Below are 19649 nucleotides of genomic sequence, written 5' to 3' on the forward strand. Positions count from 1 at the left end.
TTTCTGCCCCCCTGATGGCTCACCTCAAGAATAACATGTGACTGCTCAGGGCTGCACTACATGCCACAATCAAAGCAAAAATAAAACCCCCTGTTGAGGGAATGGGGCCGTGCCACAAATGCCCTGAGACCATATGCAAACATGTGCTGACAAGGCAAAATACGGCCTCCCAGTCTTCTGTCAATTACCCTCTAAAAAGCAATCCACTGCAGATTGCTCTTTCGAAGGGCGGCAAGGGTTGCTGCCCGTGTGAACGAGGCCAAAAGTTTAATTTGCAATAGTAATAAGTATAATAGTAATAGTTTACAAGCAAAAATGCAGTTTTTTTATTTTATTTTGCCTATACAGGATTAGGTATTCAAAGTGGACTTCACCTTACCTTCACTTATTCACTAAGCTTAATGAACATACTCTTTTTAAGGGATCATTCTCTACATTTTTAGTAAATAAACTCCAATGATTAGCGTTTCCACTCTATGATTACCAAAGGTATCCCCCAAGGAAAATGTAATCAGAAGGAGGAGGGAGATTATTGAGTTTGTCCCACTATGTGACAGGGAGACAGTGTTTTTCCTGTACTGGTAAATACATTAACAATACCTGTGCTACTCCTTGCGCTTTGTTCTATGAGTTCTGGTGTGTCAGCATGTCAAGATTATACCATGTTAAAAAAAACCACAGCAACTGCGTTCATCAGAAACCCAATGAACGCATGCTGGGGTGGGCACACTAAGTTGAATGTGGCTGAGACCTTGTGTCATTAAAAAAAATAAAAGCCATAAAAGGTCTAAATAAGTGTTTTTGCTGCAAGAAACAATCAATCATGTTGCTTTAAGAGCGACAGCCTACACAGTTTTGCAATTTTGCCAGTTCTCATACTTCTGTTTATGCAGTGCTGCCTTATCTGGCAATGTGGAAGGGTAAAAGCGAACACCTTTTATTAAGGCTGCATTCACACCTGAGCGTTTCATTTTCAGGTGTTTTTAGGGCATTTTTATGGCATTTTTAGGTAGGTATTTAACATCTGACATCATCATAAAGTGGTCCGCCTCTTCCTGTTTTGTGGGTAGTGTTGGTGTGGTTGTGAAGGTCAAGTTTCTGTGTGCTCCTTGTGTTCTCTCAGATTTTTGGAAGATGTCTGCGAAGAACGGTTTCCTCGCATGTTCAGTAGCTGCACTACTGATGCTGGAGGAAGAAGAGCAAGAAAACAAGCGCAGATACTGGGTCCATACTGTTATTGCCAATAGAGAACAGCGTGGCCAGTTCTGGGCAATGTACGGATGTCTGTTAAAAGGTAGGTTGATCTCCTCAACCACGAAAAAGTTTTACAATCTGAACAATGTGTGATAGATTATTTACCTACTAACTTTTCATATTCTATCCTACAGTTTGATGAGCTGCTTGGGTTAATCTCTGCACATCTGCAGAGAGAAGACACCTATTTTCGAAACAGTATTCCACCGGTGGAAAGGCTCATCATCACACTGAGGTAAGCAACATCAACACACCTCCGAACCACGCTTCCCATACCGTCTCTCCAAACCCCCACCTCCCACTCCCTACCCCTCTCTTCTCGCTGGAACATGTTCCACCTAGGGTTGTCACCTTTCCCGGATTCACCCAGACAGTCCGGGTTTTAAATCATGTGTCCGGGTTTCAGTCCACCTGAATCTCAGACACATTATTCAGACAGGGCTGTGGCTCTCCAAGTAACCAAGATAGTCACATAAAAATCTGTTGCCATCCGGGAGCTGTGGGCGGCTGTCTGGGGACAGGTTCGGCATTACTGGGGGGGGGGCGGGGCGATGATGTCAGCAAGAGCAATTTGGCCATATGCACTGTTTGCCATAGGGCACTTCATGCACTGCATTACTACTATTCTAGGGCCACCCAAAGGTTTTCCAGGTCTTTTATAATACTATAGTGTATACTATGAGAAAAAAAATTGCCCTGCACTGCTAAAGGAGAGAAGGTGGCAACCCTAGTTCGACCCGATGTAGGAACATGCAACACATTCCCAATGCTGCATCTGCTGTCCCCCCCACAGCCATATGGGGAGAATTTCCCCGTACTAGCTGACACTAGCAGTGTGGCAGTGCGGGGCCACACTCACGTGACCACGTCATTCAACACACAGCTCCGTGTGAATGACCACAAAACCAGACCGGTAGTAGTTCTCAATGAGCTGGGAACTGTATGGATAAGTGGATACACCGACAGTGTTCCAGAGACCTGCATGGCATTAGCGATCTGGTGATCTCTATGCAATGATAAGCTCCTGCATGCAAACAAAAAGTAAAGATGCCCTTTTTTTACCTTTAAAAAAAAAAAAAGATAATTTTATTAATATCCCCCTAATCTACTCACCTGCAACCCTAACCTCCTTCTCCCAACCTCCTCCCCTACCCACTATGAAGAAGAGACACATATACACAGATGTTGCTTTACGTCCCTGGCGGTATGATTATTTCAGATTTTTGGTGCTGAAAGCGGTACCATTATTTTGCATGGAAATTTGGCATTTTATATTGTAGGCCTGTAATTCTTAGTAATAACTCACTTAAATCTGTCCAAACCAGAGTCTAGTAGACATCTTGGGTATGATAAAGTTTGAAACATGAAATCATAAATTATAATATAATAAATAACTATAAATAAATATACCAAATAATAATAATAAAAATGATTCAATAATGTAGTCACATAAATCTTGCTGGAAATTCCGAACGTCAAGAACACGGTGACGTACAACATGTACGACGAGCCGAGAAAAAGAAAGTTCAGTAGCCAGTGTGGCTCTTCTGCTTGATTCCGAGCATGCGTGGAACTTTGTGCGTCAGAATTGTGTACATACGATCGGAATTTACGACAACGGATTTTGTTGTCGGAAAATTTGAGATCCAGATCTCAAATTTTGTGTGACGGAAATTCCGATGGAAAATGTCCGATGGAGCCTACACGCGGTCGGAATTTCTGACAACAAGCTCCCATCGAACATTTTTCGTTGGAAAATCTGACCGTGTACAGAGCATAAGAGTTTTATGAATAGATACTGCTGTTACTATGGCAATACTGTGAAATTTAAAAATAACCACATAGGGTATTTATAGACTAAACATTCTCACAGCATAGTAAAGCTGTCACAATGTGTAGCACACCTCCAACTACAGTGTTGAGAATTCATTTGTAAGAATGTCTATGTCATTTAAAAAGGTTCTGACACCTCTAAAGGCAGCACTGAGTACATTATAGGCTAGAAACTGACTTGAGATGAACATACTTTACATTTTTATTTTTTTAAGTGGTGCATACCATCCCACAAGCTTGTTATTACCTTTAACCATAGCTTATTTATAGGGATCTAATCTAATGGGTCAAGAGCATCAACTCTAAATATACCTGTAACTGATATTTTCTTCAGCTGATTGGTTACTATGCACAGCTGCACCAGATTCTGTGTGCACCAGTTTTAGTAAATCTCCCCCACAGTGACCTGAATAAAACCAGATGGGCTCAGCAGAGAAACTAAAGACACACTGAAAAGAGCGTGCGACTAGCAATACAGAGCATCTCCCAGTTTTTCCTCAAAAATGTAAAATATAGAATTCAGATATGTGTTTGGTAGAAATGAGACAGTGAGCTGTCTCAGAGAGTTGAAGGCCTTCTGAGATACTACACTGGCTACAGGGTAAGCCAGAAGCCCTAGCACATACCATGCAAGCAGGGCAGGACTTAGGGTGGTGGGTGCCCCTGGGCTTGAGTCACTTTCGGGCCCTACCTTCTATTTACATTACTTTAAACCTTTATTTTCTTCTAAGCGCGCCACTCTGATATTGTTTGTCCGCCATTACATCACTGTCTAATGCGGACAGGTTTTCTCAAAAGCAGTAAACTAGGCACTACGTAACTGCCAATAACCAGCAAACCTCAAGATAAGAATTTAAGGAATTTTAAGGAAAAAACTTACATTTAAATGCTCATCAATGCAGCCTTGAACAGCGTCCATCTGCATGCTTGTCCAGTGTCATTTGCAGCCTTGTCAGTGTCATTTGCAGCCTTTCCCAGTGACACTGCAGCCTTGTCAGTGTCATTTGCAGCCTTGCAGCCTTATCAGTGTCATTTGCAGCCTTGCAGCCTTGTCAGTGTCATTTGCAGCCTTGAAGCCTCCGTCTGCAGCCTTATCAGTGTCCATCTGCAGCCTTGTCCGGGTCATTTGCAGCCTTGCCCAGGCTGCAGTTAAACTGCAGTGACTTGTAAGTGTCACTGCAGTTTAAATATGGCGCCGCCGAGATACACAGAGCCAGTCCTGTGTATCTCGGCTCCTGACGGCTTTTCTCGGCTCCTCTCACAGACCCGCCCAGTCCCGTCCTATGATGGACATAACACAGGTCCAATGGCGGGACTGGGCGTGACTGTGAGCGGAGCCGAGCGCTGCTGCCAGAGCTAGCCAAGTGTACTCGGCTAGCTCCACTCACAGTCACGCCCAGTCCCTGTGTTATGTCCATCATAGGGCGGGACTAGGCGTGACTGTGAGCGGAACTAGCCGAGTATAGCCGAGTACACTCGGCTGGGGCCCGTGGGGCCCCCTATTGGGCGGGGCCCATGGGCTTGAGCCCACTTAAGTCCTATGGTAAGTCCGGCCCTGTATGCAAGTTCCTGCCAGTGATCCAGCCTGGACAATCAGTAGTCCATAGGGTTCTCACTTCTAATGCCCCATACACATGATCAGACATTCCGACAACAAAATCCATGGATTTTTTCCAACGGATGTTGGCTCAAACTTGTCTTGCATACACACAGTCACACAAATCTTGTTGGAAATTCCAAACATCAAGAACGCGATGATGTACAACACGTACAATGAGCCGAGAAAAATGAAGTTCAATAGCCAGTGCGGCTCTTCTGCTTGATTCCGAGCATGCGTGGAACTTTGTGCATCGGAATTGTGTACACACGATCGGAATTTACGACAACGATCTCAAATTTTGTGTGACAGAAATTCCGATGGAAAATGTCCAATGAAGCCTACACACGGTCATAATTTCCGACAACGGGCTCCCATCGAACATTTTCCGTCGGAAAATCCGACCGTGTGTACAGGGTATAAGAGTGTCTACGTCAGCCCTTGGCCCCAAGCCCCGAGTTGCATGTAGCGGTGTAGTTTGCCACTAGTAACAAACATCCACCAAATCACCCCGCTGCCAGACCTTCATATATCACCCCAGAGACAATGAACAGTCATTTGGGTTGTTTTGTTTTTGTTTATTGGGGGATATAACTTGGTTGGGGAAAGGGGTATATGGAATGCCCATAGATCAAATTACTTTGCCATCATATTTATAGATTATAACTTCATTTGAGCCTGAAGAAATGATGGGCATGTGTAACATCTACAGTCTTTTCCCTGCATCACCATGCAGATTATTGCTCCTCCTCTGCGTAACTCCTGCAGACTATTGCTCCCAGGAACTCCTCATCCATGACCGTGTAAAGATGAGGACTTCACCTATGACTGTGTAAGGGTCATGGGTGCACAAACTTATACTGTAGCACACAGGGGCGGACTGACCATTCGGTCACTCGGTCGCCGACCGAGGGCCCGACGTCAGGAGGGGCCCCATGAGCGGCTCAGTCAGCAGCGGAAAAAAGCCGCCCGCCGCACCGCATGAAAACCCCGTCCTCCTGGATTTTTACAGCTCCCAGCACCGCGGCCAGCCCGCTGCCCGAGCAGACCTCGGCTTAGGCTGAGAGAGGCTCTGTCAGCAGGGAGGGGTGGGGCAGGGAGCTCCACTGACGCTCTGACCCTGCCCTGCCCCGCCCCTCCTCTCCTCATGTAGTCTGAGTCTGAGCGTCTCTCCTGCACTTCTGAGAGCTCCGCTCTGGACCACAAAAATCCCCGCCCCTACAGACGAAAGCTCCGCCCCCTATCAACGAAAGCCCCGCCCCATACAGACGAAAGCCCCGCCCCTTACCGACGAAAGCTCCGCCCCTCACCGATGAAAGCTCCGCCCCCTACCGACGAAAACTCCGCCCCTGGACCTCTGAGAGCGGGAGGTGAGCCCGAATGGTCAGGTAGGTCCTTCTGCCTACATTATATAAACGGCCTGTAGACCCCTTTTTTTTTTGCTAAACCATCCCTGGAAATGTTGTTTACCCCCCTGTATAGCTGTGCATTGCTGAAAGTTTACATTTTAAAACTGGCTACCTGGTCATCTCCTGTAGTCGCATTCGCAGTCTGGTCATCTCCTGTAGTCGCATTCGCAGTCTGGTCATCTCCTGTAGTCGCATTCGCAGTCTGGTTATTTCCTGTAGTAGCATTCGCAGTCTGGTTATTTCCTGTAGTCGCATTCGCAGTCTGGTTATTTCCTGTAGTCGCATTTGCAGTCTCTGGTTATTTCCTGTAGTTGCATTCGCAGTCTGGTTATCTCCTGTAGTTGCATTCGCAGTCTGGTCATCTCCTATAGTCGCATTCACAGTCTGGTCATCTCCTATAGTCGCATTCACAGTCTGGTCATCTCCTGTAGTCGCATTCGCAGTCTGGTCATCTCCTGTAGTCGCATTCGCAGTCTGGTCATCTCCTATAGTCGCATTCACAGTCTGGTCATCTCCTATAGTCGCATTCACAGTCTGGTCATCTCCTGTAGTCGCATTCGCAGTCTGGTCATCTCCTGTAGTCGCATTCGCAGTCTGGTCATCTCCTGGAGTCGCATTCGCAGTCTCTGTTTATCTCCTGTAGTCGCATTCGCAGTCTCTGGTTATTTCCTGTAGTTGCATTCGCAGTCTCTGGTTACTTCCTGTAGTTGCATTCGCAGTCTCTGGTTATCTCCTGTAGTCGCATTCGCAGTCTGGTTATTTCCTGTAGTCGCATTCGCAGTCTCTGGTTATTTCCTGTAGTTGCATTCGCAGTCTCTGGTTACTTCCTGTAGTTGCATTCGCAGTCTCTGGTTATCTCCTGTAGTCGCATTCGCAGTCTTTTTATTTCCTGTAGTCGCATTTGCAGTCTGGTTATCTCCTGTAGTCGCATCCCCAGTCTCTGATAATTTCCTGTAGTCGCATTCGCAGTCTGGTTATTTCCTGTAGTTGCATTCGCAGTCTCTGGTTATTTCGTGTAGTCGCATTCGCAGTCTGGTTATCTCCTGTAGTTGCATCCCCAGTCTCTGGTTATCTCCTGTAGTTGCATCCCCAGTCTCTGGTTATCTCCTGTAGTCGCAATCCCAGTCTCTGGTTATTTCCTGTAGTCGCATTCGCAGTCTCTGGTTATCTCCTGTAGTTGCATCCCCAGTCTCTGGTTATTTCCTGTAGTCGCATTTGCAGCCTCTGGTTATCTCCTGTAGTCGCATCCCCAGTCTGGTTATCTCCTGTAGTCGTATTCGCAGTCTGGTTATCTCCTGTTGTCGCATCCCCAGTCTCTGGTTATTTCCTGTAGTCGCATCCCCAGTCTCTGGTTATTTCCTGTAGTCGCATCCCCAGTCTCTGGTTATTTCCTGTAGTCGCATTCGCAGCCTCTGGTTATTTCCTGTAATCGCATTCGCAGTCTGGTTATTTCCGGTAGTCGCATTTGCAGCCTCTGGTTATCTCCTGTAGTTGCATCCCCAGTCTGGTCATCTCCTGTAGTCGCATCCCCAGTCTCTGGTCATCTCCTGTAGTCGCATTTGCAGTCTGGTTATTTCCTGTAGTTGCATTTGCAGTCTGGTTATTTCCAGTAGTCGCATTTGCAGCCTCTGGTTATCTCCTGTAGTCGCATTCGCAGTCTGGTTATCTCCTATAGTCGCATTTGCAGTCTGGTTATCTCCTGTAGTCGCATCCCCAGTCTCTGGTTATTTCCTGTAGTCGCATTTGCAGTCTGGTTATTTCCTGTAGTCGCATCCCCAGTCTCTGGTTATTTCCTGTAGTCGCATCCCCAGTCTCTGGTTATTTCCTGTAGTCGCATTCGCAGCCTCTGGTTATTTCCTGTAGTCGCATTCGCAGTCTGGTTATTTCCGGTAGTCGCATTTGCAGCCTCTGGTTATCTCCTGTAGTTGCATCCCCAGTCTGGTCATCTCCTGTAGTCACATTCGCAGTCTGGTTATCTCCTGTAGTCGCATCCCCAGTCTCTGGTCATCTCCTGTAGTCGCATTTGCAGTCTGGTTATTTCCAGTAGTCGCATTTGCAGTCTGGTTATCTCCTGTAGTCGCATCCCCAGTCTCTGGTTATTTCCTGTAGTCGCATTTGCAGTCTGGTTATTTCCTGTAGTCGCATCCCCAGTCTCTGGTTATTTCCTGTAGTCGCATCCCCAGTCACTGATTATTTCCTGTAGTCGCATTCGCAGCCTCTGGTTATTTCCTGTAGTCGCATTCGCAGTCTGGTTATTTCCGGTAGTCGCATTTGCAGCCTCTGGTTATCTCCTGTAGTTGCATCCCCAGTCTGGTCATCTCCTGTAGTCACATTCGCAGTCTGGTTATCTCCTGTAGTCGCATCCCCAGTCTCTGGTCATCTCCTGTAGTCGCATTTGCAGTCTGGTTATTTCCAGTAGTCGCATTTGCAGCCTCTGGTTATCTCCTGTAGTCGCATTCGCAGTCTGGTTATCTCCTATAGTCGCATTTGCAGTCTGGTTATCTCCTGTAGTCGCATCCCCAATCTCTGGTTATTTCCAGTAGTCGCATTTGCAGTCTGGTTATCTCCTGTAGTCGCATCCCCAGTCTCTGGTTATTTCCTGTAGTCGCATTTGCAGTCTGGTTATTTCCTGTAGTCGCATCCCCAGTCTCTGGTTATTGCCTGTAGTCGCATTTGCAGTCTGGTTATTTCCTGTAGTTGCATCCCCAGTCTCTGGTTATCTCCTGTAGTTGCATTCGCAGTCTCTGGTTACTTCCTGTAGTCATTTATGATATCTATGGCTATGCATATTTATTGAATCCATATTGAGCACTATATTTGATTGGCTGTTTGCTTCTGCTTAGGCCTGGCACACACGCACAATCGCACATGATGATGACTTCATCATCATGTGCATGTTTGTGATTGTGCGTGTGTGCCAGGCCTAAGCAGAAGCAAACAGCCAATCAAATATAGTGCTCAATATGGATTCAATAAATAGTGGGAAGAATGCCCCTTACATTGGTGGTCAGTGAGAAGAATGTTCCTTACATTGGTGGTCAGTGAGAAGAATGTTCCTTACATTGGTGGTCAGTGGGAAGAATGTTCCTTACATTGGTGATCAGTGAGAAGAATGTTCCTTACATTGGTGGTCAGTGAGAAGAATGTACCTTACATTGGTGATCAGTGAGAAGAATGTTCCTTACATTGGTGGTCAGTGGGAAGAATGTTCCTTACATTGGTGGTCAGTGAGAAGAATGTTCCTTACATTGGTGGTCAGTGAGAAGAATGTTCCTTACATTGGTGATCAGTGGGAAGAATGTCCCTTACATTGGTGATCAGTGAGAAGAATGTTCCTTACATTGGTGGTCAGTGAGAAGAATGTTCCTTACATTGGTGGTCAGTGAGAAGAATGTTCCTTACATTGGTGATCAGTGGGAAGAATGTCCCTTACATTGGTGATCAGTGAGAAGAATGTTCCTTACATTGGTGGTCAGTGAGAAGAATGTTCCTTACATTGGTGGTCAGTGAGAAGAATGTTCCTTACATTGGTGATCAGTGGGAAGAATGTCCCTTACATTGGTGATCAGTGAGAAGAATGTTCCTTACATTGGTGGTCAGTGAGAAGAATGTTCCTTACATTGGTGGTCAGTGAGAAGAATGTTCCTTACATTGGTGATCAGTGGGAAGAATGTCCCTTACATTGGTGATCAGTGAGAAGAATGTTCCTTACATTGGTGGTCAGTGAGAAGAATGTTCCTTACATTGGTGATCAGTGAGAAGAATGTCCCTTACATTGGAGATCAGTGGGAAGAATGTTCCTTACATTGGTGATCAGTGAGAAGAATGCTCCTTACATTGGTGATCAGTGAAAATTATATAAAGTTAATAAAAATAATAAAAAAAAAAATGTAAAGCACCACTATGATCCCAGCACATGCTCTATATGAAAAGCTTTATGTAGGATGAGCACATGTATGTAAACATGTGTCTATAGACGCAAATGCTGGACACGGGAGCCCACCTGCAAGGTAACCCCCCCCGGGAGAGCGCTTCTCCTAGGGAGTTATCTGATGTGGAGAGGAGCCACGAGAGCCACCCCCAGATGTCGAGGTTCGGGGCCACTCTGTGCAAAACGAGCTGCACAGTGGAGGTAAGTATGATATGTTTTTTATTTAAAAAAAAAAAAAAACGAGCCTTTACAATCACTTTAATTTTGGAAAGGTACCGTTGTTGCACTTTCTTTAATGTAATTCTGTGACGAACGCATGTAGTGTGGGCAGTGCAAAATGTAGGTGGGGATTTGTGTGGGTGTGGCTTGAGTATGGGTGGGAACACATGAGCAGGGACAGGGGGCCCCAGGATCTCCTATTGCCCGGGGGCCCCATGAGTTGTCAGTCCGCCCCTGGTAGCACATTAATTTCTTGTCACATCTTCTATATGCAAAAGATCCCACTCTGAATAGTCTCTAATGCTGACTCTAGGCCAGAGGTCTGCAGTACCTCTCCCCGGAGGCCTAGTAGTTTAATAGCATGTGCTGAACGGTGGACTACTGTTCCCAGCTAGCACAGCTTGCAAATCCTGTACCCCCTGGGCCACATCGATTTGACACTATTCCCACAGTCTCTCCTCTGATCCAGTACTCCGCATCAATGACCGTGTAATGATGAGGACTTCAACAACGACCATGTAAAGGTGAAGTTCCCTCACAGACTTCCTGGCATGTCTTCACATCCAGCCCTCCACTGTGGTACACTCACCGACCTTTCTCTGCCCCGAGTTCATGATGAAGAACTTAACTGGACCGTACGTTCCGACAGCTTCTCCTGCCCCTCTGCTCCAGGAATTCCTCATCAATGACCGTGTAATAATGAAGACTTCACCAATGACCATGTAAAGGTGAAGTTCCCTCATAGCTCTCCCTCCCGGGCCTCCTCCTGCGATCGGAGCACCCCCCCCCAGATGGGGGTGCCCTCCTGCTGCTGTCTAGTACTCCATTCTCCACTTCTCCCGGCCGACAACTCCTCCCAGTGGCCTGTTACCTCAGCTTATATGGGAGGCCTGTCCCCTGCCAATACCAGTTGGTGATTGGTCAGGGCTCCTCACAAGAGCTGCCTGCCACTCCAGTTCTAGGCCCTGCCCCTCTTCCAGAACATTCTCCCCGGAAGCAGGGGAGGCGCCTCAGCACTGAAGCACAGGTGGTCACACCCACTGCTACACTAACCACTCCCTGCCCCCAGATCAAAACAAGCAGGCCTTGCCAAAAGCATAGGCCTGCCTACATTTACCTATGCTGACAGTTTCCCTAGCAAAAAAATTCTATGCTAGCACCTACCTATGGTAGAGGGTGCTACATGCGTAAAGATGCTGTGGTTGACAAAACATCTTAAAAGCATTGCTAAGTCATTGCTGAGGATTGAAAGCACATCAGCCATTAAAAGAGAATCTGCCACTGTCAGGGAATTTGAGGTTCGCCTGCAGCATTTTGTGCTCCCTCTGGAATGGTGTTAGAAGAGCTGCCATTTTCCCTTTGGATCAGGAATCCAAAAGGGTGGCCACCCAACAATGGTCTCTATCTTTCATGTCCCAATTCTGGGGTCCTAGTACAAATATTTTAGCATAAAATAGTTGATTCGCCATAAATTGCCTGCAGTAATGAACCCTGGGTTATCACGGTTGCTAAGGACAACAGGGTCCCCTACAATCTCACCCCACCCACTGAAAACTCCCAGGGTTTTTTTTTTGGAGGTCAAACATCTCCAGGAAGACTGCCCTATTCCTCCTCCTCTTCAGCACCTTTTACAGTACGACGTTCTCTTTTTCCTCCTACTGCTGTGCCTCCAGTGCCTGGTAGATGACACAATGCAGTATATGCTGTAGGAGGAACACAAAAGGGAGCGTGCTTCTAATCCCAGCCTTATCACAGTTCAAAACTCTGGTTACTTCTTCAAAAAGATGCTACATGTGTGCTGAATCATGATACATTGGGTGAGATTTACTAAAACTGGAGCACTCACAATCTGGTGCAGCTGTATATGATAGCCAATCAGCTTCGAAATTCAGCTTGTTCAATCAAACTTTGACAATAAAATCTGGAAACTGATTGGATTCTATGCAGAGCTGCACCAGATTTTGCACACTCCAGTTTTAGTAAAAGTAACCCCCCACCCTCCATTGACACAAGGAAAATAACCCCAGCTCCCATCAAGCTACAGTGCGTGGGGTATCGCATATAAGGCGGCTGGGAGGTAACTTGTTTTGCTACTGTCTTTTTGCCAGGCAACACTTGTATGCAGGATTTGACCACATTATATGGTTGCACACTTCTCTGGCCTAACTCAGGACCTCCTGTAAACCAGGGTACGCATCCAGAAACTGCTGCACCACCAGGTTAGGACATGTGCCAGACAAGGTATGTGTGTGAACTTTCACCTGCCAAAGGGCAGCCAGCAGGTTGGTGCCATTGCTGCACAAAACTTTACGAGTCACAAATGGTGTAAAGTCCACCACCTCTTGGCCTGGCCCAGTAGAACTGTCATAATCTTTGGCCCAGTGTAGCTCTTGTCCCCCAAGCATACTTGTGGCAAACAGCATTACACTGTTTTGCCTGAGCTATTTAGCAGCACTGGTGGTTCTGAGGAGTCAAAGAATGAGACCATTAAAAAGGAGACAGTAGAGGTGACTGTCCTATCACTGAGGTCAAGGATAAACAAAGGGTTATTCGCACTGTATGGACCTGAGCACTCCATATGAATGTGCCTTAAGTAAACATAAACATTTTACTTTGACTTAAGCTGGCTATATTCAATCCGATTATTGGTCGGTTCAGCAGGAAGCAGCTGACATTCAGCAAATGTGTACAGCTACTTGTCCAGCAGAAGCCGACTGTCGAACGGGCATGCTGGAAAACCAGCATCTGATCAGTGTTGGCAGCCAATAGCTGCTAGCGCTAATCAGTGAGTTCTGGCAGGGGAGCAGCCCCCCTTTTAGAACACAAGGCACAGCAGGGAAGATCGCTGCACTAACATCGCTTGTGTTGGTAGGGAAATCTGTAGTTTTTTTCGTTCAGCCTGCCGGGTTAAATGAAAAAAAAAAATGAGTGTGTGTACCAAGCTTTGGCCTGCGTGTTTTTAGCACTACCCTCATAGGGGTTGCAGATGACAGGGTTTCCCACTGCTGCACAGCCAGGCAACAAGTAACTTCCACACTTTCTCCAGAGACAAGGAATAGAATTTGAGCTTTGTTTTTATGTTTTATTAAGGGGTAATAACTTGTATGGGAAATAGGAATTATGGGATACCCAACTTGATAGCAACAAAACTAGGGACAACTTCTTCCCTATTTTCAACTCCAATTGATTCTTCTCCTTTACTCTGTACAACTCTGCTGGCAGCTAACAATCTCTGTTAGAAAGCAACAACCCCTTACGGACTAGGAATTCTCAGTCCCTTTAGAAAGTAGCACAATGTGTTGTGAACCTCATCCTGGAGTACCTCCACCTTCCTTGTATACACTGGTCCCAGCTCTACCACTGTAGGAAATGCTAGCCCACCTGGCTGCTTCTCCATCAGCCTACCCAGGTGCTTCTTCACCATCTACCCAACTGACTCTTAACCAGTCTACGTGACTGACGCCTCCGGAGATCTCCCAGGGCAAGGTTGCACAAGATTTAAGCACACAGCTATCTTCCAGAGAGACCTGCTACGTATGGCCATTTCTCCCGTTCTAAGTCCCTGCACCATGATGTAGTACTCACACTATCCTCCTTGTTCCCGCTGCCTCAAAGAAGACTCCTTCCAAGCTTCTCCTGTTGTCAGGATCCTCCCAGGCCAGCACCTGAGCCCCAGCCCAAGGCAGAGCCCCCCCAAGACTAGAGGGTTCACCTAAAGGGCCACTGACTGTCCCCTTAGCACTTAATCTCCATCTTCCACCTGACTACCCTGCTGGCATGTTATATTTAAGGTCTCACTTGGTCCCCTGCAGGCCAATCCATATGGGGATTGGCTTAACTACCCTAAGTATGCAGGACAACCCTCCAAGACTCCACCCTCCAGCTTCCAATAAATTCTCCAACTTTCCATAACCAGGAGGAGGTACCAGAGAGCTGCCTGCATCCAGCTCTAAACTCCGGTAAACCCTGACCCAGATTTCATGACTCAAACTTAGCCCTGAGTCAAAATATGTTTTACCTGTTCTCACAATAGTAGCACACTAGAGGGTGCTACATGTTAAATTAGAATTCCAGGCTAAGCCTAACTAATCTTAAAAATGCTTCCTCCCCCCTCCTAATGCCTATGCCTATGCTGTAAGAAAGGTGCAGTAAGTGGGAGGAAAACTCTCAAGTGATGAGAGAGCCCCCCTTTTGACTAGTGCCAAACCCCCCCCCCCCCCCGATAGAAAACTTCCCCTCATTTTCAGTTTCTGTGGCAAGTGTTCAACTTTTCCATTGCCCCTCACTATCTGCTCCCCTGTTGGGGCTCATTAAAACAGGAAGCAAGAGTGTATTTTCACTAACGGGGACATAAATCGTAATACAAACATAACAAACATTTTAACCTTTCATTATTATATCTAGTGTTGAAAAAAAGTTTGGTTAGAAATCTACTTCAAAGTGGTTGTAAACTCCAATAATAAAATTTGAACTAAGCACATACGGTATATCTCTCTCCAAAGCTCTAAGTGTTGTTTTTCTCTTGTGCTTCCTTCCTCTGCTATCAGCATGTGTCACTTCTGACAAGTTTTCCCAATACATGAGATAACATGAGCTAAAATTTGTGTCAGGGAGGGAGATAAGCGCACAACTTGTCTATTGAGAATACAGCTCTGCATGTTCCTCAGCTCTCACACAGTGTAACTACAGTTCTCCACCTCCTTCTCTGTACTCCTCACAGATGCAGAAGGATTTTATCACAAAGCAGCACTTTGAAGGATTGTAGACTGCAGTTAAACAAGTAAAACTTATGTAGGAGGATATGTTTCATCTCCGTGTATCATCTGTATTCACTTCACTGGGTATATGTGAGGGTTTACAACCACTGTAAGTATGTAAAAAACGTTCAGAATTTTGCCAATTGGGTGATTTTTATTGTAAAATAAACTAAATTATTAATGACCTGCCAATAAAATCTTATAACATGCATTGTTTTCTGCATTAACATATTAACTACGTCTACTTTATAAAACTGCAGAACTGCTACAAACTGTTATATGTATAAGCCTTGTACTTGTCACATTAATATTCTCCCTGTAAAGTACATATTTCATATTCTGCTGGCAGAATACATCTAGAGCTTAATTCTTCACAAAAATATATTCTGATAAATACAGATTAGCATGAATACTGATGTATCTAATTAGGTATACAGATTTCAAGTTATAACTGATCATAAGCACTTTCATTAGAATCAGCAATGATTAAATCCCTGGAAAATTATCATTAACAAAAAAGTTAGCAATTTACAGTTAACTATCTCTAGGAATTATGAATGCATAACAAAAGAAAACTTCCATCTACGTTGACTTGAGTGTAATGGGATAAGAATTGATTGCCCTCTGGGCCTTTTCAAGTATTCTCAACTCTTCAGGGTAAATTTTCCAATGACTTACTTGTGCCATACACAATTTAGTTACAAGGACAGCCGAGTGTAAACTAATAGTGAGATCATAATTAGAGCTAATTAACATAGAATTCTAGGCTAAACCTAACTAGTCCTAAAAATGCTCCCCCCCCCTTTACCAACACCTATGCTGAATAACCTGTGTAAGAAAGATGTATATACTTACCTATTTTCAGCCCAAGCTGCTGTGGTCATGTAATCCCCTGTGTCAGCCAGTGGTGGCTGCAGGGGAGAGGAGAGAGCGCCCGACAACAGCTGGTAAAGCCTGAAAACAGTACATTTAAGACTAGTTAGCAGTGGCTTTTTTTGTTTGGGGGGTGGCAAACAACCAAACCCCTCTGCGGCAACTCAAACACCCCCTTGTCTGCCGGTTGGTCCACCGGCACTTACCCCATCTAGGCAGCGGGCATTGACGAGCATCCGAGGAGCAGCGGTGGGGATCGGGCATCCGAGAATCTGCGGCGGGGATCGGACATCCAGGCATCAGCAGGGAGTGGGAATCCAGGCATTCGCGGGGGCCGGGCATTCAGGCTTTGGCAGGGACCGGGCGTCCAGGCATTGGCGGGGATGGGGCGTATAGGCATTGGCGGGGATCAGGCATCCAGGCATCGGCGGGGACCGGCATCCAAGCATCAGCCAGCGGCTCTTCTTCTCCTCGCTTCCGCTGTGCATCTCCTCCCCTCCTCCTAGGCATCCAATAAGATCACCTGTCCTTTCAGCCAATCGGGTGACGGGTATTAGACCCGCTTCCCGATTGGCCGGGAGGAGGATCCGCGTTGCAACAGCGAATATTCATTCGTTGTTGCAACACACCTGGGTGGGCTCTGGATGCATCCCCTGCGACCTGAGCCCACCCTATTTTGAAGCCTATTAGAGCCTCTGGCTCTAATCAGGTTTAAAAAAAAAAACCCTGGCTGCTGTACTTCATGCGCACTGAAAGGGGCTGGACACATGAATAGGGGGTGGCCCAGGCAGCCATGGATGGATTCATGCTAAGCATAAATCTATCCATTGCATATAGAGGGTGGCCTGAAGAGAGGGTGCGGCCCCTGGGTGCCCCTAATAGATGAGCCACCCCTGCTAGTTAGGTTTAGCCTGAAATTCTGCTGGGTCATTGACAGCTATTGCTAGAGAAGGGATGAGAAATGTGGGCACTGAAATACAAGGGCTATTGTTAGGTAAAGCTGGCACAGAGCGAGAACATATCAGCTGATGTAACTGTCTTGACAGCCAGCGTTATACGAGACAGACTGAGCTGCTGGCATGCGAGAAAGGCAAACGTAGTGCAGTCTACCTCGTGCAGTGCTTGCTGTCAATACAGTCACATTGCAATATATCACACAGAACTGGCAGTTAATGTGTGAGTCAGTGCTCACTGGCATCTATAAGGTGGACCACAAGGGATCAATAACAGGGGGAGGGGGGGCGGGGGGGAACAACAAGATATACTCAAAACAAATTAGGTAAGAATTATTCCATACAGTCCATAGTGGTAAGGAATGTCAAGGAGAAGTCCGCAGGATGGATGGAGCCACAGGTGGATGGGGATAGCAAATACAGTCACCGGCAGCTCCTCAGCAGGAAATGGGAATTCCCTTAGACACAAACAAAGACAGCAGAAAGAGGGCGCCTGGGTCAGTGTGATAATAAAAACAAGTAACACTTTATTCAGATACACTTACATAAAAGTATCTTGCAAGGGATGAGAAGACCACTGTGGGGATAAGTTCGGACCCGTCGTATGGTGGTATATAACCGGTGGCGTCTCCAGCTCTCACACCCACTCTCACAGAGCAAGAGACCAAATCAGGACCTCCTTCTTTAGGCAAAACCTGAACCTGAGAGGCTCTGAAGAAACTTTGTCCTTCGAAATGCGTCAGCCAGCAGGGACCTGGATTTGGGTTCCCCTACTCCAGCTTGGTGTTCCAGGCCTTCTGGGAGAGATCAGCCACGCATGTAGCCTGTTGAGCAAATTGTACACTCATGTTTGGGAGTAGATATTTTAACCATTTTTATTATTACAATAAAGTAATGTATAATACACTAGGCCAGTGCGCCCTCTTTTTTATTTTCTTGTATTTTCTACAGTGTGGTCAGACCAAATTCTGCGCAATCGCAGTGCATTGCTGGCTGATGAATGGCCAAGCATGCACTATGACCCGCATGCTTTGGCCAATCACAGCGCCGTCAGCAAAGAGAGCCATATTTGGCCAAAGGCAGGGTGCCTTTGGCCAATTATGGCTCAGGGGTTTAAGTCCACGCCCCACACTATATAAGGCCACATGCACATCGGCCTTGTGTAGTGTGTTGCTGGCAGAGAGAGAGATAGAGAGAGATAGAGAGAGAGAGAGCGTCATTTCATTTACTTTGAGCAGGCAGTTTATTCAGTTAGTTGCAGTGTATTTAGTATATATAGATATATATCTATATATAGATATATCTATATATATATACACCCATCCCGGCTTTATATATATATTTATATATATATATATATATATATATATATATATATATATATATATATATATATATATATATATATATATATATATATATATATATATATATATATAAATACATATATACACACTGTATCCAGTTTAGCTAGATCTCACTGCAGACCGTTGCTGCTTACTATTTCTAACTTACTTCAGGCAGTGCAGTGTATTTAATATATGTATACAGTCAGACTGGTGTATATTTATATATATATATATATATATATATATATATATATATATATATATATATACACTATCCAGCTTAGCTAGATCTAACTGCAGACCATTCCTGCTGTACTGTTTCTGATATACTTCAGGCAGGCAGTTGATCCAGTGAGTTGCAGCGTATTTTTATATATACTGCATTCAGTTTAGCTAGATCTCACTGCAGACCATTCCTGGTGTACTGTTTCTAATATACTTCAGGCAGGCAGTTTATTCAGATAGCTGCAGTGTATCTAGTATATATATATATATATATATATATATATACATACATAGTAGCTTTGTGTATATATATATATATATATATATATATATATATATATACACTGTATCCAGTTTAGCTAGATCTCACTGCAGACCATTCCTGGTGTACGTATTCAAATATACTTTCAGGCAGGCAGGGGATTCAGTGATCTGCAGTGCATAAAATATATATACTGTCTCCTATATATATCCACTGCATTCTAGTCTAGCCAAACCTATATCTGGCTGTAGGCCATTGCTGGTGTATGTTTTCAAATACACTTTCAGGCAGGCAGGCAAGTGATTCAGTGATCTGCAGTGCATTAAATATACATACAGTCTCCAACATATATATATCCACTGCATTCCAGTCTAGCCAAGCCTATATCTGACTGCAGGCCACTGCTGGTGTACATTTTCAAATTCACTTTCAGGCAGGCAGGCAATTGATTCAGTGATCTGCAGTGCATTAAATATATATACAGTCTCCAACATATATATATATCCACTGCATTCCAGTCTAGCCAAGCCTATATCTGACTGCAGGTTATTCCTGGAGTACGTTTTCAAATATATTTTCAGACAGGCAGGCAGGTGATTAAATGATCTGCAGTGCATAAAATATATATACAGTCTCCAACATATATATATCCACTGCATTCCAGTCTAGCCAAGCCTATATCTGACTGCAGGCCATTCCTGGAGTACGTTTTCAAATATACTTTCAGGCAGGCCAGGCAGGTGATTAAGTGATCCGCAGTGCATAAAGATATATATACAGTCTCCTACATATATATCCACTGCATTCTAATCAACCAAGCCTATACCTGACTACAGGCCATTCCTGGCGTACGTATTCAAAGACACTTTCAGGCAGGCAGGCAAGTGATTCAGTGATCTGCAGTGCATAAAATATATATACAGTCTCCAATTATAAAAATCCACTTTATTCCAGTCTAGCTAAGCCTATATCTGACTGCAGGCCATT

At 45.3% G+C, this 19649-nt stretch overlaps 1 long non-coding RNA gene across 1 annotated transcript in view; it reads left to right on the top strand.

Moving 5' to 3' along the window:
- Positions 1 to 878: 878 nt before the first annotated feature.
- The window catches only part of LOC141126708 (uncharacterized), a 31476-nt gene continuing 12705 nt past the window's right edge, over positions 879 to 19649 (top strand). Inside the window, exons 1-3 of the long non-coding RNA XR_012241445.1 lie at positions 879 to 1009; positions 1124 to 1294; positions 1389 to 1489. This is a non-coding gene — a long non-coding RNA (uncharacterized lncRNA). The remainder of the gene's footprint in view (positions 1010 to 1123; positions 1295 to 1388; positions 1490 to 19649) is intronic.

This window comes from Aquarana catesbeiana, linkage group LG01 (genome assembly GCF_042186555.1).
Source record: "Aquarana catesbeiana isolate 2022-GZ linkage group LG01, ASM4218655v1, whole genome shotgun sequence".
NCBI classification, from domain to species: Eukaryota; Metazoa; Chordata; class Amphibia; order Anura; family Ranidae; genus Aquarana; species Aquarana catesbeiana.